The 25,248-nt window shown below is 44.4% G+C and overlaps 1 protein-coding gene and 1 pseudogene across 1 annotated transcript in view; both read right to left on the bottom strand.

Annotated features, from left to right (window-relative positions):
- LOC126234555 (pH-sensitive chloride channel 2-like) overlaps positions 1 to 25,248 on the bottom strand; it is a 279,036-nt gene that overhangs the window by 196,971 nt on the left and 56,817 nt on the right. The window lies entirely within an intron of this gene.
- Positions 9,114 to 9,231, bottom strand: LOC126238452 (5S ribosomal RNA; annotated as a pseudogene).

Below are 25,248 nucleotides of genomic sequence, written 5' to 3'. Positions count from 1 at the left end.
CAATCAGACATTTCACAAAATGTGAAGACACGTCGCTTTCTATAAAACACCAGAAGTGACGTAGAATTTGCTGGTGAACGCCAGTGTGGCGTCAAATCGCTTTCCTACTGTGCGAACTGCAGCGCCACATTTGTTTCGGAAATCTCGCTCTTCGCTTGGAAGTGGCAAACCGCTCCAGTTTCAGCCTTGACAAGAGGCCTACTTACATGTAATGGTAATCTGATTGGCGAGTGAATAAACTCGCCCGCCCACACAATGAAGCACTCCGAACTCACTGCCCAGGCACGAATCCTAGACCTGTGCTGCAAGTCTCTAACTGCTGTGACAGACAGTTCATCACTTCTTCAGTGGAACGTTGGCAGCTCGAACGTAGTCGTCAGCATCTCTCATCAGCTTATAGTTTTAAACAACGTTTTTCATCAACCACCTGTTCTGTTCATAACCAAGCACATTTATGTTATTTCAGCGAAGGTAAAACAAAAGATATATTTTTCTTTTCTTTAAGGAAAAAGCACAGAGTCATGGATCAGTTTAAATTACACTAATACGTTGACTTTGCATGACTTACTTTTCCTCATCGTTATTCAAATGGTTCAAATGGCTCTGAGCACTATGGGACTCAACTGCTGAGGTCATTAGTCCCCTAGAACTTAGAACTAGTTAAACCTAACTAACCTAAGGACATCACAAACATCCATGCCCGAGGCAGGATTCGAACCTGCGACCGTAGCGGTCTTGCGGTTCCAGACTGCAGCGCCTTTAACCGCACGGCCACTTCGGCCGGCTCTCATCGTTATTCCGCTTTTTCTGTTGTTTCAGGTTTTTTTTAGTAGTGGGTGTGGTGCTTCTTTCTGCGGCTGAATGCTGTTTCCTATAGCAGAAGGTAGACTTAATCTAAGGGGAGAGATCTTGCGAAATCTCTCAGTATCAATTGAGTAATCTCTTATTTTGCTCCCGCATCCGGCCATCCTGATGTTTTCCGTGATTTTCCTATATCACTCCAGGCAAATGCCGGGATGGTTCCTTTGAAAGGGCACGGCCGGCTTGCTTCCTCGTCCTTCCCTCATCCTATGAGACCAATGACTTCGCTGTCTCTTCCCCCAATCAATACAATACAATACAATCTTAGTTTGCTCTTATTCCTGTTTACTTATTTGCGTGTTGTGTTCTGCTATCGAAATCGACTAAAGGGGTGATTTTCACCCAGAAGAGTAGTGGAAAGTGCTCAAAAACCACAAGCAGGGCAGCCAGTGAATAGACCAGCAATAGTTAATTCACTACACAGACGCCCTATGTATTATGCTACGCGAAAATCTCTGTTGTTTACATGTATACGCTGGAGTTACATAAAACGTCCGAAGATATAGTCATGATCTTCGAGTGCGTGTGTGAGACGAGTACACCGCACTGCAATATTGTACTTCTAAGAGTAACAGATCAGGGCCCAGAACACAGAGAAAATGAAAAGATGCTCACGAAATATATTTTGGAGTCAGTATTGTTATACACTCCAGAGGATAAACACGACAAAACGTTTAACAAAGATTCCTTGGTAACAATGGAAATAAAGTAATTCCAAAATGCACCACAGTATTTCTGACACAAACACACACACACACACACACACACACACACACACACACACACACACACACACACGCACACGCACACACACACACACTTCGATTGGCTATGCAATACGCACGGAACCCTCTTTTCCTGTAAACGTCTACAGTGAACAATTTTCCAAATATGCAGCAGCCAGTCGCAAAATCACTGGTTGCTGCATATTTGGTAATTTTATGGTTTACGGTCGCTGCACGACTTGGGAACCACATGGAGCCCACCATTAATAATTTTCACCCTAGTAATCCGCTTGGTTTTGTTATAAGACTCATTGGTGTGCGTCTTTGGTAACATTTTTCAGAGAATCTCCGTTAAATCCTGCTTGTCACCGCAGTCGAAGTTCGTCGTGAAACTGCGCATTTATGTTGGCAAAAACGTAGAGCGAAACAAATCGGTGCTATTGAAGGGCATATTTGGTCTGAAGACACAAACAACTATAACAGCCCTCTCGACATGCTTGCTTTATGATCATTTTAGCTGAAAATACCTGAACAATCAGGCTCTGAAGACAGCGACGTCGAGAAAGGCTTCTAGTAGAAGACGGAAAAGTCATTTAACGCTGCTAACGTTTAAGAGGTCGTTACAGTGAGAAATGTGCTCCGGTGCTCACTGCTCTACCGACCGCACCCGTCATGCGCTCAAAATAGTATTCCTCAGAGATCAAGGGAGAAGACAGCACACTGACAAGCGATCTTTGCTAGCGCTCTGTTGAATCGATACGTAAAGTAAAAATTGGTGTCTGTATCTACAAGTGTATGTATGTATGTACATGTTCCACACCTCCTCCTGAACCACTAGATCGATTTCTACCAACCTTGGTAGAAACTTCATTTATTATCTGGAAAGAAATACTGTGAATTGCGGGAGGGGTGATAATGTGGATAGAGGATGGGGAGGAAGATATAGACTGACAGAGAGGGTAAAGGAAGACGTGGAAACAAATATGGGACAGGAAGAGATGGACAGAGAGAGGGGAGGAGGAAAATGGACAGAGAAAAGGAAGAGAAGGTGACGGATAGAGAGAGGAACATGGAGGAAATGGACAGAGGAAGGGAATAGGGGGAGATGGACAGAAATGATGGAGGATGAGATGGAAAGAGAATGGAGAGGAGGAAATGGACAGAAAAAGGGAAGAAGAGATGTAGAGAGATGGAAGGAGGAGAACGGTGGAGAGAGGGAAAGGAGGAGATGGACAGACAAAGGGAGGAGAAAATGGGCAGGAAGAGGGGGGGAGAGAGGTAGAGGGAGTGTGGAGGAGATAGAGGGAGGAGAAGAAGATGGTTCAAATGGTTCAACTGGCTCTGAGCACTGTGGGACTTAACATCTGAGTTCATCAGTCCCCTATAACTTAGAACTACTTAAACTTCACTAACCAAGGACATGACACACATGCATGCCTGAGGCAGGATTTGAACCTGCGACCATAGAGGTCGCGCGGTTCCAGACTGAAGCGCCTGGAACCGCTCGGCCACACCGGCCGGCAGGAGAAGATGGACTTAGAGGGGGGACGAGGTGACGGACGGAGAATGGAGGCTGGAGGAGTTGCCGAAGAGATGGAAAAGAGATAGGAGAAAGGAGGAGATGGAATCAATACATACCCGGGCAATGACAGGTGTTCAGCTTGTATATCACTTAAATTTCGTGAGGACGCCGGTTTGACCCCCTAAATTCCCCCTATCATTTCCAAATACCATAACTTTCAAACTGCTAGAAGCAGAGACTCACTGTTAGCTGTACAATGTTCAGCAACTCTCAAAGTTTTTGTCCCTTGTTGCATATTTGATTTGGGCTCCATCAAAATGCCGACAGACCTGGAAGGGCGTAATGAGTCACCTGGTATGCAGAATCCAGGATCTGACGACGGCACTGCGCAGTCATCGACCTCAGTGTGGGAGAGCACCAACGGTATAAACAAGGATAATGAGGTGGTTCGAAAATTTTAAAAAGAGGCCGACAGCGTCAGGTACCTTTCTCGAAGCAGACACCACTCTGCGCACAACTTAAGTATTCGGCACTCCGACAACCCACAAAATACTTTCGTGATAGCCTGGAACTTAATGATTGGCGCGGCTTAACGCACGACAGTCCAAAGGCCCATTTTACTTCGCAGAGAAGACATTGACGGGAAAGGTTTACTTGGACATGTCAACAGATTTCATTTTATGGGGTCACGTTAAGAAACGCTGTATACAACACCAGACAGTAACGTTGTTACCCTTCTTGCACGAATCAGTGGAGCAATCAGAACTACTGTGGCTACAATGCTGACTCGAACATGTGTAGAACTTGAATACCGCCTTGATGTTCTACGATCGACCAATGGGGCAGACATTGAAATCTGGCAAAACAGAAAAAATGTTTGAGAGTTGATAAACGTTTTAAAACAAACCACGATGCTCTATCTCTAGTAGTTTCGAAGTTACGATTTTTGAAATGTTAGGGGACTTTTATGGTCAACCTGCACACTTAGTGTCCAAAAGTCACGGGAAGTCATCGAAGTGGTTGTTGTAGCAAGTCGCTCCTCCGTAAGTCTTCAAAACTGCAATAATACGTCGCGACACTGACCGCTAGCAGTCCTAATCACTCTGGATGGATATTGATGCACTCTTTTTGCAGTGCTAGCCACAGTTGTTCTTGTGTAGTTGGTCCTGGGTCCATTGAGCGCTCATGGGTATCGGCAGCATCCCATAAATGTTCGGTTGGGTTAAGATCTACATCTACGTGATTACTCTGCTATTCACAATAAAGTGCCTGACAGAGGGTTCAATGAATCACCTTCAAGTAGTCTCTCTACCGTTCCTCTCTCGTACGGCACGCGGGAAAAACGAGCACTTAAATTTTTCTGTGTGAGCCCTGATTTCTCTTATTTTATCGTGGTGATCATTTCTCCCTCTGTAGGTGGGTGCCAACATAGTGTTTTCGCAATCGGAGGCGAAAGCTGGTGATTAAAATTTCATGAGAAGATCCCGTCGCAACGAAAAACGCCTTTGTTTTAATGATTGCCACTCCAATTCACGTATCATGCCTGTGACACTATCTCCCCTATTTCGCGATAATACAAAACGAGCTGCCCTTCTTTCTACTTTTCCAATGTCATCAGTCAGTCCCACCTCATGCGGATCCCACATCGCACAGCAATACTCCAGAACAGGGCGGACAAGCGTGGTGTAAGCAGTCTCTTTAGTAGACCTGTTGCACCTTCTAAGTGTTCTGCCAATGAATCGCAGTCTTTGGTTTGCTCTACCCACAATATTATCTATGTGATCGTTCCAATTTAGGTTATTTGAAATTGTAATCCTTAAGTATTTAGCTGAATTTACAGCCTTCAGATTTGTGTGACTTATCGCGTAGTCGAAATTTAGCTGATTTCTTTTAGTACTCATGTGCATAACTTCACACATTTCCTTATTCAGGGTCAATTGCTACTTTTCGCACCATACAGATATCTTATCTAAATCATTTTGCAAGTAGTTTTGATCATCTGATGACTTTACAAGACGGTAAATTATAGTATCATCTGCAAACAATCTAAGACGGCTACTCAGATTGTCTCCTATGTCGTTAATATAGATCAGGAACAATAGAGGGCCTATAACACTTCCTTGGGGAACGCCGGATATTACTTCTGTTTTACTCGATGACTTTCCGTCTATTACTATGAACTGTGACCTTTCTGACAAAAAAATCACGAATCCAGTCGCACAACTGAGGCGATATTCGGTAGGCACGCAGTTTGGTTAGAAGACGCTTGTGAGCCTTCTGGAAATCTAAAAATATGGAATCAATTTGACATCCTCTGTCGATAGCACTTATTACTTATGAGTATGAAGAGCTAGTTGTGTTTCACACGAACGATATTTTCTGAAACCGTGCTGGCTATGTGTCAATAAATCGTTTTCTTCGAGGTACTTCATAATGTTCGAATACAGTACATGTTCCAAAACGCTACTGCAAATCGACATTGGTGATATAGGCCTGTAATTCAGCGGATTACTCCTACTTCCCTTTTTGGGTATTGATGTGACTTGAGCAATTTTCCAGTCTTTAGGTACGGATCTTTCTGTGAGCGAGTGGTTGTATATAATTGCTAAATATGGAACTATTTTATCAGCATACTTGGAGAGGAACCTGACTGGTATACAATCTGGACCGGAGGCCTTGCCTTTATTAAGTGATTTAAGCGTTACTCCGAGGATATCTACTTGTATGTTTCTCATCTTGGCAGTTGTTCTAATTGGAATTGAGGAATATTTACTTCGTCTTCTTTGGTGAAATAGTATCAGAAAACCGTGTTTAATAACTTTGCTTTAGCGGCACTGTCATCACTGACTTCACAGTTGTTATTGCGTAGTGAAGGTATCGATTGCGTCTTGCCACTGGTGTGCTTTATGTATGACCAGAATCTCTTTGTGTTTTCTGCCAGATTTCGAGACAGAATTTCGTAGTGGAAATTATTAAAAGCATCTCGCATTGAAGTACGCGCCATATTTCGAACTTTTGTAAAACTTTGGCAATATTGGGGATTTTGCGTTATTTTAAATTTGGCACGCTTTTTTTCGTTGCTTCTGCAACAACGATATGACCCGTTTTGTGTGCCATGGGGGATCAGTACCATCACTTATTAATTTATGTGGTATATATCTCTCAATTGCTGTCGATACTATCTCTTTTAAAACATTGCAACTTTTCTACACATACATGATCAGGTCGGAAGGAGTGAAGACTATCTCTTAAAAAGGCGTTAAGAGCATTTTTATCAGCTTTTTTAAATAGATGTACTTTGCGTTTCTTTTTGATGGTTGTAGGTGTTACGGTATTCAGCCTAGCAGCAACTGCCTTGTGTTCGCTAATCCCTATATTCGTCACAATACTCACTATTTGTCCAGGATTATTTGTTGCTGAAAGGTCAAGTATTCTTTCGCAACCATTTACGCTTCGAGTGGGCTCATGAACTAATTGTTCAAAATAATTTTCTGAGAAAGAATTCAGTACAACTTCGGATGACGTTTTATGCCTGCCACCGGTTTTAAACGTATAATTTTTCCAGCATATCGAGAGTAGATTAAAGTCACCACCGACTATAACTGTATGAGCGGGGTACTCATTTGAAATGAGACTCAAGTTTTCTTTGAACTGTTCAGCAACTATATCTTCTAGGTCGGGGGGTCGGTAAAACGATCCAATTAATAGTTTAGTCCGATTGTCAGGTATAACCTCTACCCTCACTATTTCACACGAACTATCTACTTCAATTTCGCTAAAAGGCAAACTACCTCTCACAGCAATAAATACTCCACCAACAAATGTATTTCATCTATCATTTCTGATCACTGTTAGATCGTTTGAAAAAATTTCGGCTGATCGTATTTTCGGCTTTAGCCAGCTCTCTGTACCTACAACTATTGGAGCTTCAGTGCTTTTTATTGGGGCTTGGAGCTCTGGTTCTTTCCCAACACAGCTACGACAATTTACAACTACAATACCAATCGTTTCTACAATTACCTCACTGTGTTTTACCTGCTCACTTTTAGACGGACGTCCCTTCTGTGGTTCCCTGAGACCCTCTAACCTAAAAAACCGCCCAATTCCTTCCACACAGCCCCCGCTACCCGTGTAACCGCCTCCTGTGTGTAGTGGACTCCTGACCTATTAAGCGGAACCCGGAAACCCACCACCCGATGGCGCAAGTCAAGGAATCTGCAGCCTACACGGTCACAGAACCGCCTGAGCCTCTGATTCAGACCCTCCACTCGTCTCAGCACCAAAGGACCACAGTCGGTTCTATCGACGATGCTGCAGATGGTGAGCTCCACCTTAATCTCGGAAGCAAGGCTGGCAGTCTTTACCATTTCCGCTAGCCGCCCGAAACCAGACAGAATCTGCTCCGATCCAAAGCGACACACGTCATTGGTACCGACATGAGCCACGACCTGCAGTTGGCTGCACCCTGTACTCTTTATGGCATCTGGAAGCACCCTTTCCACATCCGGAATGACACCCCCCGGAAGACGCCACTGGAACAGGAAAGGGAGGTAATGACAGTGGCACGTAAAGTGCCCTCCGCCACACACCGTTGGGTGGCTTGCGGAGTATGGATGTAGATGTAGAAGAGTACACACTGGCTTTCTTCCCCCCCCCCCCCCCCTCCTTGGCAGCCATGTTTCTAAGGGACCTCATTACGCGCCTAACGTTGGAGCTCCCAACTACCAGCAAACCCTCCCTCTGTGAATGCCCAGACCTTTCGGGCCAAGAAGCTTCCTGTGGAACAGGGTGGACGACTGCATCCGGTTCAGAGACATCTTCAGTCACAGATAACGCCCGAAACCTGTTTGTCAAACGAACTGGGGAGGCCCTACGATCGGTCCCTCGGAAAGTTTTTCTCTGCCTGCCAGACTTTGGAATGATCTCCCACTCGACCACGGGTGAGGGGTCAACCTCAGTGCAGGCAGTACCCGGGGTGGCCACAGCAGTGGACCGATCGGAGGACACGTGGAATGTGCTCGACGTCCCTCGCATCCTCGCGTTCGATCCTCCACAGTGACGCCCCTTGGCAGCAGCCTCAAACTGTGTGACGGAAGCCAATGCAGTCTGGAGCTGTTAGCGAAGGGTCGCCAACTCAGCCAGCATCTATACACAACAATCACAGTTCCTATCCATTACTACAGTCGCTCCTGTTTGAAGCTCGTAAAAATATGTAACAAGCGAACGGTGTACTCGCCTTATTAGTAGCAGGAACTAGCGGTGCTGCTCTCGCTGACGGTCTAACCGACACTGATGACCTAGGGAGAATTAGAAGTCTGAATTAGCAGGAGTGTTCATCTAGCCACATGTGTGCAGCCAAAGAGCAGTGACATGTTATATTGTCTCGTTGAAACATGGCATCTTCATCAGTGTTCTCTCGAAACGTTCCTTCCGTCCTTCGTTGAAGCTTCCCTGGTGCCGCGCGAAATCGCACTCGCGGCCGTAGCCAGAAATCCCGTACTCTTGGCGGTGTGCTTCGCGCGAGACAAACTGCGCGACATACTGTTCCGCAGATTTAATCGGAAACGTTTATTGGCGAACTCCAATTAATTTGGTACACTGCTTCCCATGTGAAATCTGTCTAAACAATAGTAGCTATACTCGCCTTGACTCTCGAATTATGGCTAAATTTCACTACTCAGAAGCTGATAATCAGAAGCTATATAACTCCCTTCCGGAAAGATTCCGAGGTCCGAGCCCTGGACCGGAAAGGTTCACCGATAACAGTTAAATATACCGCCTTGAGCTGCATACTAATTATAAAGCACTCCGTTTTCAGGCCACAAGTGTCCCATCGGGACCATCCGACCGCCGTGTCATCCTCAGTTGAGGATGCGGATAGGAGGGGCGTGTGGTCAGCACACCGCTCTCCCGGTCGTTATGATGGTCTTCTTTGACCGGAGCCGCTACTATTCGGTCGAGTAGCTCCTCAATTGGCATAACGAGGCTGAGTGCACCCCGAAAAATGGCAACAGCGCATGGTGGCCCGGATGGTCACCCATCCAAGTGCCGGCCACGCCCGACAGCGCTTAACTGCGGTGATCTGACGGGAACCGGTATATCCACTGCGGCAAGGCCGTTACCTGCATGCTAATTATGGCCGTTGAGAATTGCCGCATCAGCAAAATGTGGACACAGCTCAAAGTATTTCTAGCTAGCTAATGTCTCCACTTCTTACTCTGTGCACTTCTGTTACAGAACAAGTTCACACTCATTAATCCACCGATCGCAGAGAATAACAAGGAAGTGTCAGCGCACAATTCGATGCGCGTGCAAGGCAATGCACTTTAAAATACTCTGTAGGCTTTCTGTATCGGGAAAGCTACTCCTTTGACCCCGAAGTACAACTAACTCCAGACTTGCGAAATGATAAGCTCTTAAAAACAAAACTCATCCCCAGAGGGCCCCCGACTATTCACCTCAGTCCAACGAGGGCTGCCGGTGGACTCCTAAATCTCGCCAGCTCCCAACAGCTCCAAGATTGTGCAACATACAGGACTTTCAGCCAGTCGGACTTGGAAGCAGCATGTGGACATTGTCATTGGACATTATCTGCTACTGCCGACAGTGCTTATGTAAGGTGCTGTCTCCAGACAGGAACTTGAGAACCTTTTCTGCAACAGATGTTGGTAACAACTGTGTCGCGGGGAAATTACTCTCCCTTGTAAGCCCATCAAGTAGACTCCAGCCACAATCCATTTAGGAGGATCTGGGAAAGACCAGACCATCAGCCCCAGACTGAAAGAAAAGCCCCTTCTCTTTGAAGCAGGATAATCGTGACTACAATGCCGAACAGGGCAACAGAGAAATACACTGACGGGAACAAAATCGCAACAACAAAAAATTATTAATATAGAGTAATGAAATTTCGGTAATACACTTTTCTAGTAATATATTTTTGCCATTAACATTGCAAAATCACGGGTTACCTATGGGCGAGATAAGTCATTGCAAAACTGAAATGCTGGTACGATAGTAATCGGTGTAACCGTTAGAATGTTGACTGCAGGCATGCATTGTGTTGTACAGGTACCGCATGTCAGTATGTGGGATGGAGATCCGTGCATGTTGCACTTGGTCGGTCAATACAGGTTTGGTTACTGCTGGTTGTGGATGACGCTGGAGTCGTCGTCCGATGATATCCCGTATGTACTCGACTGGAGACAGGTGATGGAGCAGGCCAAGGCAACATGTCGACGCTCTATGGAGCACGTTGAGTTACAACAGATGTATGTGGACGAGTGTTCTCCTGTTGGAAAACACCACCTGGAATTCCGTACATGAATGGCGGCACAACGGGTCGAATCGCCAGATTGAGAATGCACCTGCTCTCATACGAAATCGCGCCCTAGATCAAAATTCCAGGTGTAGATCCAATGTTTCCAGTACGAGGACAGGTTGGTTGCAGGTCCTCAACTCCTCAACTGGCCTCCTTCTAACCGAAACTCGTCCATCACTGGCACCGAGGCGGAACCGGCTTTTATCAGAAAACACAACAGGCCTCCACCCTGCTCTTCAATGAACTCTTGCTTGACATCATTGAAGCCGCAAACGACGATGGTTTGGGACCAATGGAATGCACGCTACAGGCCTGGCTCAGAGCTGTCTTTGGAGTAACCGATTTGTAACAGTTCGTTGTGTCCTTGTGGTGCCAATTCTGCTCAATCTTCTGCTGCAGAAGCTGTTCGGCGCACCAGAGCCATACGACGACTATGGTGGTCTTCCGTCTCGGTAATACCACGTGGCCCTCCGGAGCCGGGTCTTCTTGCATCCGTACATTCAGGTGACCACCGCTGCCAGCAATCATGTACAGGCAACATCCTGCCAAGTCTTCCTGCAGTTTCGCAGAAGGAACATCCATCTCCTCGTAGCCCAATTACATGACTTCATTTAATCTCAGTGAGGTGGTGATAACGGTTTCTTTGTCGCCTTAAAGACATTCTTGGCTAACACCAACTCAGCACGGCCAATCTCAAAGGTAACTGACACTCACGCCCGTTACAGCGTGTATATAAAGCAAACCAGATTTGCATCCTCACAGTGGCGGTACTAGCGCCACTCTTATGCGAATGATGCGAAATTTGAATAGACATCATCTTTCAGATGTAGAAACAAGCTTACCAACTTTCGCTTGTGTCGCAAAATTCCTTCTTGGTGTTGCAATTTTCCGACAGGGTATGGTACACTCTAATGGCAGAAAGGGATGCAGATAATCTTCGAGAATGTCCACATAACGTGCACCTCCATTACTCTCTACCGTTGGGAAGGGGGGCCTAACTGTGTCCATTGTGATACAACCCGCAGCACACCGATTCATCTCCTCTGTGGACACAGTCTTGTTGACAAGCAAGATCCATAGTTTCATTGGGCATACGCCACACTCTCAGGCACCCGTCAGGTCGATACAACTGAAACCGAGATTCATCAGACCGTACTACTCGCCACCACTGTGATGATGTTGGTTGACCCACGCCACTCGTTGACCTCTGTATCGAGGTGTCACCAATGGGATACGGGCCGTTCTCTGGATACTCAAGTCAGTGTGGTGCGTTTATTTCCGCACACTCATACCGAGCAAGAAAGCGCACTGGTCAGCACGGTGGACTCGCATTGGGGAAAACGATGGTCCAAATCCCTGTCCAGTCATCCAGATTTAGGTTTCCTGTAATTTCTCTTACTCGTTTCAAGGCAAGTGCTATATTTGTCCCTTTGAAAGCGCGTGCCCGAATCTCCTTCTCCACTCTTCCTTAGTCTGAGCTTTTTCTCCGCCCCTAATGACCTCGAAGTCGACGGCACGTTAAACACTAATCTTCCTTTCTTCCGTATAGTACTGGTAGAAACCGGTTCTTGACGCCCGACATTCAAATCGGCGGAGATCTGACCTTCAATAGATCGTCCATCGTTCCGCGTGGCCATGAAAGCGACGTGACGTCTGTTCGTCACACTCTTGTCTTCGTCCTGTACGGCGGGTTGGACGTGAACTAAATTGTCTCTTTGATATGAAATATCCACGTTCGACACTGCTGACCTCGAAAACCCGAGTTCCCTTGTAATCTCCGATATTCTATTAGCCATGCTTTTTGCACCGATTATCATCCCAAATTGAAAGATGATTAGCTTTCGACGTGCCCCGTCATTCGCTACACATCTCTCTAGTATAAAATGCTCTGGTATCGTGTGTACACTCTCGACGCACGCCTCTTATGGCCAGAACATTTAGACTTTGTACAAGGCACATTTTCTAATAGTGTAACCCATTGGATGGAGTGAGATACTGTCCAAGGGGATTAATTAACTGTGTGAATATGTTCCTTTAATTCTTATACTTTAAAGACAAAATCACGAGATTATTTCGCATTGTCATAACCGGTTCGGACCAGCCAGCGGCGATCGTGAGATTAAAGGCACGTTTGCAAGCCGCTTCCGTTTGGTCGATGCGGTGTTCATTGTTTATAGAGCTTGTGTTCATGACGTGACTTACGGGCAGTGATCTCAATGGCAGTATTTTGCAAACGACTTTCAGGTGACGACAACACAGGCGTTAATAGTTTATTGTTGATTCCACATCGTGAAACATGCTTGCAACGTTGTTTTACGCTTCCTACGTATTTGTGGCGTTGTTTTTCAAGCACAAATACATCGTAAACTCTACCTTTGAAAGCAGACGGGATGTTATATAACACGAAATGTGCTTGAGGGTAAGCATTTGAAGCAACCAAGTGGTCAGCATGACTTGAAAGTAATATTTCAGGCATCATAAAAATTCTCATTTTACCGCTGAAAGTCTCGCTCCTAGTGGTCAAGTGGTAAAGCAAGGCCCTGGAAACGAAGTGATCGCGGGATATAATTGGGTGAGAACCGAAGATATTTTGATGTGTCTTCAATGTAGCTTTCATCTGTCGATGATGTGAATATTCTCCGGGAACGACAAGCGGTTCAGACTCCACGTTAAACTGCATGTCCCATTTCCCCGGTTACCTTAGTGACATGGAAGTCGCATAAGAGACGTCTAATTAAAAGACTTGCACCCGGCCATTATACTACAAGAAATTTTTATTGCACTGCTGAAAGTCATCTCGTCAAGTGCAGCTTATCTGTAGTCTTTTAAAAGACACTGAGGTCCCTAACGTAAAAAATAAAGTTGACACGCAAATGTAAGGTTACCTTTAGTTCCGCTGGCTTTTTCTGTTGCCCACTTTAAATTTGCAACCTATTTTGTTATTCCTCTCCTTCGTTTAGTCAGCTTGATTTTTCGACAAATTTCTGTCGAGTTATTCGTTAGTGTAATGTGGTTATTTGTTGGTGTGTGTAAGCTATTTTCCCGTTGTTGGCTGAAATAAGTTGTGAGTGTATGATAATAATTGTACAACATAAAATAAAACAGTTAAGTGTGACAGTCGAAAAATTTTAATATCATTCACAGGAAGTGCCACGGCCTCGCACTTTCCTCTTTAGGTTGATATATAAAATTTTTCTATATGTGGTGATGTTGTATATAAGAATTCAGACAAACGCCATTTGTACATTTGATATCACGATATATATTTTGTGCATGTGAAACACAGACCATTTTAACAGAAAGCAAAAACGGTGCACATTCTGACCAGTATACTACTTATCCAGAATTGTCTTTCTGGACACATTGTGTGCTTATTTGTTCTATGCATCTCTGTTATCTGACAATGTTAGACCCATGAGGCCCTCTCCATTGTTAGTAATACTTACGGGCAGCTGACATACGAAGAGCTAAATTATAGTGTGGAGGACTGTGGCCTATCGCTATAGAGAGTGGCATTATGTTTGTGTTACTGATGAAAGTGACAGATACCCCCTTCGGATGTACGGATGACCGTCAACCATGTCACATGTTCGCACTCCGCGAGAGACTGAGGACGGTGTGAGATTTAATTCTGGATAATCGAAAAGAATACTACTGGCAAAAATTTCTTCCACTAGCAAGACTCGAACCATCTATCACTGGCTCAAAAAGAGCAACGCAAGCACCTGTCAGTGTCATCGGCTACGGTGAAGTCTTTTTCCACATCACAAAGTGACAATAGGTCTAAGATTCAATTTTAAAACTGTTCGTACAAACGTTATGAAAGCATTCTTCTTCTTTATCTTATGTCTTCGTCCCACTTCGGCGCAGGTCCACGTGATTATTAACGAATTTGACATGAAATACTTGAAAGGAGAGACAGCATTGGTCGTATATTTTTGTTTATTATCGCAAAATCGATTTTCGGTCACTTAGTGACCATCTTCAGTGCTGTAATATATAACTTAAATTAGTAAGCACTGGTGTCAATAAGCTTACGGCGATCGCTTACTAATTTAAGTTATATATTACAGCACTGAAGATGGTCACTAAGTGACCGAAAATCGATTTTGCGATAATAAACAAAAATATACGACCAATGCTGTCTCTCCTTTCAAGTATACCCATTATCTGGTCGTAGTGCACAGGACACTATGGAGTCGCCAATCAATAGAATTTGACATGGCTAATTCAAAGAGTATTCGGATGCCCTTTCTGTCGCCACTCCGTTACCCCACTAGACGGAATATGTGTACCCCCAACTATCTGCTTGTAGTGTTCTGCATGTGAGAGTGAGCGTAACTTTTCGAAATGTTTGCAAATGGTGTACGTGAGGCGAGACTTGGGTACCAGTGTGGCTTCAGTTAGTGGGATGTGGAAAACCGTGTAAAAACCACACCCAGGCTGGCCAACACAACGAAACAGGCGGATTCGATCTGGGGCCGGCGCAGCTCCCCATCCCGGAAACGGTGCTTTATCATGCACGGCTATTCGGACGAGTAAGCATTAAGAGTGCAATGCTAATAACAAAGAGTAAAACGATAGTTGCAATAGTGGATAGTTGGTTTGCATCTCTATTTATATGTAGGTATGGAAATATTAGTAGTGTAAAATAATACTAATACTAATAATAATAACAACTGAATAAAAAGGTATTGCAAGAACTAGGCTATATATAAAGATAAAGAACAGGAACAATGAGGGATCAAAGAAAACCAGTGAAGTGAAGGAGGGAAACGACAGGAAAAAGTAGAGGAGTACATTTCCTGTCGGTTTATGTCAAAAGGAAGGAAGATGATAGTTTAGGTTCCATTGACCACGAGGTCGGGAAACAGTTTCAGATTTCTTTTCAAGAAGACCATCTCAATAACCACCGTATAAGACATTCTGAGATACCATTGAAAAAGCCTAATCTGGAACACGGGTATATGAACTATACTCTTTCACTCTTTCTGAATGTAAGCCCAGCGCCTTATCGAAAAAGTATTTTTTGCCCTAATTGTGTTCAAGGTACTGTGACGATAGCAAAAAAGATTCAGTTTTTCTTTTTTTAGTGTCTCTAGACCTCGCGATCAGAAACACACAAGAAAACAGTACTGAATACACGCGTGCAGACTCATCTCACTTAGTTGTGGCAGTCGTATAGCGCACGAGATTCCCACTAAGGTCGGAAAGCTGTGATTCCCACTAAGGTCGGAAAGCTGAGTGCTTTGACGCTTCCCATTCCTCATTCGACAAAACGGACGTGCTCACAAATGCACGTCTTCGTTGGACTGCAGAAACCGTCAACCGCAAGTGCAAGGTTGTACAGAAAAAGGCATCGTGTCGTCACACTTTAATGAACCTGTTTCCGACACCACTGAATCGTATACGCGTTCGAAGCACAGAGTACTTCCTTTCTGTGCAGATAATGCATTCATTTTTGTGAGAAAGTCTTGAAAGCGCTTTACCGTTATTGTGGACACTTTGCCCGCATCTCGTGGTCGTGCGGTAGCGTTCTCGCTTCCCACGCCCGGGTTCCCGGGTTCGATTCCCGGCGGGGTCAGGGATTTTCTCTGCCTCGTGATGGCTGGGTGTTGTGTGCTGTCCTTAGGTTAGTTAGGTTTAAGTAGTTCTAAGTTCTAGGGGACTTATGACCACAGCAGTTGAGTCCCATAGTGCTCAGAGCCATTTGAACCATTTGTGGACACTATTTTTTTCTATTTTCGTCCAAATGGTAGCGGCGCCGGAAGACTGTTTTGTACAGCATAGACAGCCAAAAAATTCTGGCCTCCAGCCCCCTTCTCGAAAAAAAATTATGAATACTTCAACGTTTGATTGACGAATATTTATTGTATTATTAAATAATTAATACAACATTCCTTGGGAATGGGCCGAGCTTGATGTAATGACGCTAATTCTTTGACATTTGGTGCCATATTTATCTCATTATTGACATTCTGTTTTTTTTCTTCACGGCCGGCATCTAACTTGCTCTTCGTCTCCAGAATATAAAGACAAGGCAAAACCCGCTCAGGAACTTACTTCAGCGCCAATTATAAATTACAATGTAAATGTGGACATGTTGTATACAAAACATTAAACGTATGTGTATGAATATAGTCTCAGGAAACAAACGGTAACCGGCATAAACAAAGGGAAGGAGAACAATATGAACATTGTTGTTATCGCTGCACTAAATAAAATTTAGAAAATTTCCTTGTCCCACGGCGACAATCGTGTTTTATATTACAACCTCACCTGTGTTGTAAATACTGAGTGCCTAGAGGGTATGCAGTGGCCAAAATAGACGAGCCAGCTTTGCCACAGGCAACATCAGATCATCTACATCCTGCGAGAGACTGCCGCAGATTTCTTAGCTTTGGCTTTGCTGCTCAGCTGATTTTTAATTATGCTTGTTATTTTTTCAATTATATAAGGTTTAGTTCATACACTGGCAGAAATGACAAGTTTTAAATCATGAATCACTAAACTTCAGTATCACTGGTACTTCAGTATTTCCATGCCTGTGGGAAAGGTTGGCAATTTCATCCTTATGCGAGCTTATTTTTAGTACCGTCAGTATAGAAAAAGGCATTGCTGTAGAGGAAGAATGATGATGTGAGTACGTGTCGACAATTGGGTGTGTCGTGAGTTACTAGAATTTTCAGGTGGGAGCCGCAACGCAGCTATGACTATCGGACTTCACATCGAATTATTGACATGAGGTACATGGGGCATGATACGGGCAGATCCTATAGTCGGTTGGCTGTAGTGAAATGAATGCAAGCGAATGGAGACGATCTGGACTCAAGGCAACACAGGGGCAAGAAGGGTGGGTACGGATCTCTCCAGAAGGGCTATACCACGGCAAGACTTTAGGTTTGGTCGTCTGGCTGTGACGAATAGACGGATAATAACATCGAAAATCAGGGCAGTCTTTACAGACGGAATGCTACCCTGAACCAGCGGTGACAGGTTAGCGGAAGTTGAGTTGAGATCTCGAGTTGCAATGCGTCTTTTACCGCTCACAACCAAAATGATGATGATGATATGTGGTTTGTGGGGCGCTCAACTGCACGATTATCAGCGCCCGTACAATTTCCCAATCTTGACTCAGTCCAATCTCGCCACTTTCACGAATGACGATGAAATGATGCGAACAACACAAACACCCAGTCCTCGAGCGGAGAAAATCCCCGACCTGGACGGGAATCGAACCCAGGTCCCAGTGATCCATGGGCAGAAAAGCTAGCCACTAGACCACGAGCTTTGGACAGAAAAAGATTTTTAGATCCAGAGTGTACTGGGACATCGAGCGGCATTCTGGACTATTCAGCAATGAGTTTCACTTCTCTTTAAGGCGGTTAAATCGTGTCCGTAGCGAACTGGTGAAAGGTCGCAGAGAGCAGTGATTCTAGAGACCCATTCCTCTCCATTCCTAGAATCATGGTGTGGTGAACTATTGCGTACAAGAGCAGGACTGATATGGTAACTGTCGAAGAGACGCTGAGTGAGCACTTAATTGTGAAAGGGCCGAACTGCAGTGTGAGGGATTCGAGATTCATATAGTCAAAGGGCCGGAACAGAAAAATCTCATTCCTTATGCCTGAGTTTAAAGGTACGAAAACGAGAATTTAGGTGACATCGGAGTATTTTGGTTTTATGATGTGATATTATTGATTTTGATTACGACAGTGAGAGACTGATGGGAATTTAGAAGCCGAACTGACGATACAGTACTATTCTGCTGAATTTGTTTATGGGATCGCGCAAGAGTTGGCCTATGGTACGGATGAGGTGATAGGACGAAACTTTTGGTTTTTCGTGGAATTTTGGGCTTGTTGAAGAATGGTATATGGATTTTTCGGAATTTGGAGTTCCATATGAGTGAGTTTGGTATAGTTCGGGGAACGTCAGTTGCTGTGCAGACGAATTTATTCTCAATAATTTCTACTTTACTGCAATTTTTGGTTGAAAACTGAGGACCAGATTTCGGAGCCATAGTTATCATAGGGAGAAGAAAGAATTTGCAGAGTCGTAGTTTTACCTTTATAGTAAGTGAAACTACTTTGACCAGCGAATTCATTTGAAACATATGGTGACTGCCTTTGTTGCAAATATGATTAAGGTGCTGTTTGAATGTGAGTTTCGAGTCCAAGATATCTAAATACTTAGAGACGGTCTTTCCTGGTAGGGTGGTTCCAGATGAAGCAATTACAGCATCCTGCGGCATTCGTTTGATAGTAAACATGATGGTTTGTGTTTTGCTGACGTTAATAGTTACTTTTCCAAGAAGGGCCCAATGCTGGATGTCTTGGAGGTTGCAGTTTACTGGCGATGAACATTAGATTAGAGCTGCTCCTGTAGATAGTAGGTCATGCGCAAGCAACGAGAGTTGCCCCTCTGGTTGTTGCAGAATATCGTTTGTATAAAATAAATGGCTGATCCCATAACGGACCCCTTAGGAACGCCGACTTCCATTGGGTTCGACATGATGTTCTATCTTCGAGTTGAAACTTAAAATTTCCTGTTTGCTAAAAACGATGAAAGAATTCTGACTAGGTGCCGTGTGCAATCGAGCAGGATCACTGCATGCATCCAGGCCAGAGAGGGTACATCATATTGATAAGAGGACTCACACTGCCCAGTTCGTGGTAAATTTGACTCGATATTGTAATCACTTAAAGAGCACAATATACCCTCTGAACCCGTGAAGACTGGCCATTAAAATTGCTACACCAAGAAGAAGTGCAGATGATAAACGGGTATTCATTGGACAAATATATTATACTAGAACTGTCATGTGATTATATTTCCACGCAATTTGGGTGCTTAGATCCTGAGAAATCAATACCCAGAACAACCACCTCTGGCCGTAATAACGACCTTGATAGGCCTGGGCATTGAGTCAAACAGAGCTTGGATGGCGTGTACAGGTACAGCTGCCCATGCAGCTTCAACACGATACCACAGTTCATCAAGAGTAGTGACTGACGTATTGTGACGAGCCAGTTGCTCGGCCACCATTGACCAGACGTTTTCAGTTGGTGAGAGATCTGGAGAATGTGCTGGCCAGGGCAGCAGTCGAACATTTTCTGTATCCAGAAAGGCCCGTACAGGACCTGTAACATACGGTCGTGCATTATCCTGCTGAAATGTAGGGTTTCGCAGGGATCGAATGAAGGGTAGAGCCACGGGTCGTATCACATCTGAAATGTAACGTCCACTGTTCAAAGTGCCGTCAATGCGAACAAGAGGTGACTGAGACGTGTAACCAATGGCACCCCATACCATCACGCCGGGTGATACGCCAGTATGGCGTTGATGAATACACGCTTCCAATGTGCGTTCACCGCAATGTCGCCAAACACGGATGCGACCATCATGATGCTGTAAACAGAACCTGGATTCATCCGAAAAAATGACGTTTTGCCATTCGTGCACCCAGGTTCGTCGTTGAGTACACCATCGCAGGCGCTCCTGTCTGTCATGCAGCGTCAAGGGTAACCGCAGGCACGGTCTCCGAGCTGATAGTCCATGCTGCTGCAATCGTAGTCGAACTGTTCATGCAGATGGTTGTTGTCTTGCAAACGTCCCCATCTGTTGACTCAGAGATGGAGACGTGGCTGCACGATCCGTTACAGCCATGCTTATAAGATACCTGTCATCTCGACTGCTAGTGATACGAGGCCGTTGGGATCCAGCACGGCGTTCCGTATTACCCTCCTGAAACCACCGATTCCATATTCTGCTAACAGTCATTGGATCTCGACCAACGCGAGCAGCAATGTCGCGATACGATAAACCGCAATCGTGATAGGCTACAATCCGACCTTTATCAAAGTCGGAAACGTGATGGTACGCATTTCTCCTCCTTACACGAGGCATCACAACAACGTTTCACCAGCAAACGCCGGCCAAGTGCTGTTTGTGTATTAGAAATCGGTTGAAACTTTCCTCATATCAGCACGTTGTAGGTGTCGCCACCGGCACCAACCTTGTGCTAATGCTCTGAAAAGCTAATCATTTGCATATCACAGCATCTTCAGCCTGTCGGTTAAATTTCGTGTCTGTAGCACGTCATCATCGTGGTGTAGCAATTTTAATGGCCAGTAGTGTAGAACTGTTCGGCGCCTCCTTAAATCGCTCGTTAGCGCCGCCATTGATAACAACTGTGGATACGGCATAGGGAAGGGAAGGGCTGGGTAGGGCCGAGAAGGGCACGACGGCCGGTCCGTGTTGTAAGCGGCGCTGACACATTTTCGTGCAGCCCGCGGCTTGGCTCGGCTCGATGTGGCGGGCGATCGCGGTTAAGGACACCGCGTGCCGCAGCCCGGCGCTGCGCGGTGCACAGTAGCGGCGGAAATGCTCCGCGTGGCCTCAGACCGCTGCACCAACACCGCACAACACCCCACACTGCCCGAGACAAGAGCAAACGCTGCCGTAGCTTACCACGACGAGAGGCATTTTTAGTATCCCTTGATGAGGAGTAGTTGCTACCTGTTGTTGTTACAGTCTTCAGTCAGACGACTGGTTTGATGCTGCTCTCCTCGCTATTCTGGTACGTGAGATGTCCTTAACCTCTGCGTAACTACTCAACTCTACATCAGTTTTAACCTGGTTGCTGAAGTCAAGCCTTGTTCTTCCTATTATGTTTAACCACAAACATTTCTCCAGTAGCGAATTAACAATTGTTTGATGCATCGGCGTCTGTCCTGTCGGTCTCTCTCTTCAGTTAGAGAAGATATGCCATAAATTTCATTTTAAACCAATTAAACTCTGTACCTCTTCATATACAGGGTGGTCTATTGATAGTGATCGGGCCAAATATCTCACGAAATAAGCATCAAACGAAAAAACTGCAAAGAACGAAACTCGTCTAGCTTGAAGGGAGAAACCAGATGGTGCTATGATTGGCCCGCTAGTTGGCGCTGCTGTAGGTCAAACGGATATCAACTACGTTTTTTTAAATAGGAACCCCCATTTTTATTACATTTTCGCTTTGTGATAGATGGCGCTGTAATAGTCACAACCGTATAAGTACGTGGTATTACGTAACATCCCGCCAGTGCGGACGGTTTTGCTTCGTGATACATTACCCATGTTAAAATGGACCGTTTACCAATTGCGGAAAAGGTCGATATCATGTTGATGTATTGCTGTTGTGGTCAAAATGCCCAACGGGCGTGTGCTATGCATGCTGCTCGGCATCCTGGACGACATCCCCCAAGTGTCCGGACCGTTCGCCGGATACTTACGTTATTTAAGGAAACAGGAAGTGTTCAGCTACGTGTGAAACGTCAACCTCGACCTGCAACAAATGATGATGCCCAAGTAGGTGTTTTAGCTGCTGTCGCGGCTAATCAGCACATCAGTAGCAGACAAATTGCGCGAGAATCGGGAATCTCAAAAACGTCGGTGTAGAGAATGCTACATCAACATCGATTGCACCCGTACCATATTTCTATGCACCAGGAATTGCATGGTGACGACTTTGAACATCTTGTACAGTTCTGCCACTGGGCACAAGAGAAATTACGGGACGATGACAGATTTTTTGCACCCGTGCTATTTAGCGAGGAAGCGTCGTTCACCAACAGCGGTAACGTAAACCGGCATGATATGCACTATTGGGCAACGGAAAATCCACGATGTCTGCGACAAGTGGAACATCAGCGACCTTGGCGGGTTAATGTATGGTGCGGCATTATGGGAGGAAGGATAATTGGCCCCCATTTTATCGATGGCAATCTAAATGGTGCAATGTATGCTGATTTCCTACGTAACGTTCTACAGACGTTTCTACAAGATGTTTCACTGCATGGCAGAATGGCGATGCGCTTCCAACATGATGGATGTCCGGCACATAGCTCGCGTGCGATTGAAGTGGTATTGAATAGCATATTTCACGACAGGTGGTAGAAATTTTAAAGCGTTCGTTAGTAGAGGGGTCGGCCAACATATTACTTCCTCCTGCAGGAAATGAGCAGGAAGGTAAAATTAGAGAGCTTAGAGTTCATGCAGCGGACTATCAACAGCTGCCTTCCGGAAGAACATTCGCGACTGTAACAGGATAGAGGGGAAAGTGGTTCGCCGAGTACTCTCCTCCACGCATTATAAGTTGGCTTACGATGTATGTGTGTAGACAGTGATGCAGACAGTTCATACAACTTTTTAAAGTAGTTGCGTTGTATATGTTTAAGTAAAATGCGAAAACAGTAATAGTATGGTGTCATAACGTCCTCTGTTTCGAAAGTTTTACCATCAGTTCATCTAAAATTAATGAAGATGTATGATGTATTTGCTAAACCGCTTTCAAGAAGGAAGTAATTGGCGGATGAAATCAAACATGGGCATACCGCTTTTGAACACTGAATAATGACCGAATGACCACACAAAACTGCAACCACAGATGAAAAAAAAAGAAGAATAGAGAAAAGGCACAATTTGATACTGGAAAATGGACTGCCGGCAATTAAATGTGTGTGAACTATCTGACGTAGAAGGCATATTTAAATAAAGAGCGTGGAACATTTTACACGAAGAATCAGCTGTGTGACGGCTTTGCGCAAGAGGTATACCATATTTGTTGAATGCTCACGAAAACTGAATGCGGGTACGAATTTGTGAGGAATGTGTGGATCTTCTTAACTTTCCACAGGCTAGTTGCTGCGGATAAGAAATTTGTGCAGTATTGTAAGCTGGAATCGAAACATCTATAAACAGTGTGTGGAAGCCGACGGCCTATGGGAAACGTTGAGAACGAAGAGTAGAGCAAAAGCGGGTGAAAATAGTGCAAATGTTCTAGAGCAACTGGATGAAAAATATGTGCGTTGGAGGACTAAACTGACAAATAAGAAAAACAAATTCTCGTGTACAATGCTCCTGAACACGTATTGGGAAAGTGAGTGTTTCACCATATCTGGTACTCTCTGAGCTTTACCTGCTCCCATGTTAGGGATGCCTGTGGTTGCAAAAAGTTTTAAGTGCACTGAAAAGCTAATGGAAGACGTAGATGGGAATTTTACAAACTTGTCGGAATCACACACATGAAAGAAATCTACTTGCTGGAATAACCTTGGACACAGAGCCCAAAATACCCCTACGTCAGAAAAGCACTTTTCACTTAAGGCGTTTCACATTATCCTACTTTTACGTTCAACTTTTACACTGTAAGTCATAAAATTTGTTTTCAGGGCGATACTTAACAAAGGAAGACGACGCGTCGCTCTGATTGTACTCGTTATGTAGTGTAATACAAATTTAGTACTGTTCCATTAAATACTGGCTTAATTACTTCAAAAATGCTATGGTAATTTTTCAATTGTCCGTGTCTTTAATCACATTAACTGACGTACTCCCTGTAACAGTGAAGCCCCATCCATGCCCTGTCGCTCCCAGCAGTAAAAGATAATATATTGAAACTTCGAAGAACAACATTTTCGGTTTCATAACGTGAAATGATTACCAATCCCTCAAACCCTCGTGTACTCGTATGAGGCGACTCGGTGACAGTTTATGTAAGTGTTTTTTATCTGTTAGAGTGCTTACAGGCAGCACAAAAGGAGAGGTAACAAAGCGAAGCGCAGTTGTTGTGTTAGCAGGTGATACACGCTTCTTTGCATGACAGTAGGTAATGTACGTGCCGTGCAGAGGTCGCCATAATGTTGATCCTTTCTCCTCATCGTGCCGACGTACGTGCCACTGAGAACGACACGCTTATTGTTCCACTCCTTCAACAATGCTACCACAAAAAAGGTCCCATCCTTCGCTGGGAAGAAATTCCTCAGACTCAAAACCATCCACCACGTAGTATTACTCAAGCAGTGACTGCAGTGTGTTTACTATTTGATGTTTCTCGCCAAACATAGCTATGTCCGTAGGTCCTACAAAGCGCTCAGGTTGCGATAGTCTTGAACATATTCGAGTCTTTTCCGCTGACGCATTGTGATTAGTAAACGTTCGAGCCACCATCTGACAGCTTAGAGGCCCCATACGCAGCAGGGTTGATAAAGACATATCTACGAAATCCCAACATTGTGTTAGTATTAGAATCAGCAACTCATTTGTGATTTATTAACCAAGAGTTTCGTCAGAGTTGCAAATAATAGTTTTATTGGTCACTAGTTTCGAACATTTTCGTTCAGTCGCAGACCACTACCTATATTAGAAGGCACAATGTTACTAATAAAACATGAAATACAACATTTTCAAACAATTTGTGTGCACAGATCACAGCAGAGCAATACATTTTTTGTGACATACTGCATTCGTAATGTTTCACTGTACATAGTACATTTGTTTTTACAACAGATCAGTATAACAAATGTTACTTGACTGTCTTACAATTGTTTTGATAGATCGAAAATTTGACAGGCGTCTTAATTTATTTGGACACAAAAATATTACAGGGATCTTCAGTTGTTTATTATGCGCTCTGTCTCTCAGAGATAGTGATGAACGAACAATCCGAATTTAAATACAGTAATTGTTTTGCTCTTTTTAAAAATAATTCATGATCCAGTAATGCAGTTAGCTTATGATATATCAGTATCTTATCAATGCGATAATACCTGAGACCTTCCTCAATAAGCATGAATGTATTTAGTTATAGCATTATGACCTCTGAGAGATAGAGCATAATTATGGATCATTACAAATGCAGGCATGTTATAAAAGCTTTATTGCACTGCTATCACAGAATGTTGTATTTAACGATTTAGTATTATCATTTTAACTTCTAATATAGGTAGTGACTTGGGAATGAGCGAAAATGTTCGAAACCAACTAATAAAAATATT

The sequence above is a fragment of the Schistocerca nitens genome, chromosome 2 (genome assembly GCF_023898315.1).
Source record: "Schistocerca nitens isolate TAMUIC-IGC-003100 chromosome 2, iqSchNite1.1, whole genome shotgun sequence".
Taxonomy (NCBI): domain Eukaryota; kingdom Metazoa; phylum Arthropoda; class Insecta; order Orthoptera; family Acrididae; genus Schistocerca; species Schistocerca nitens.
This window is presented reverse-complemented; position numbering and strand designations above follow the sequence as displayed.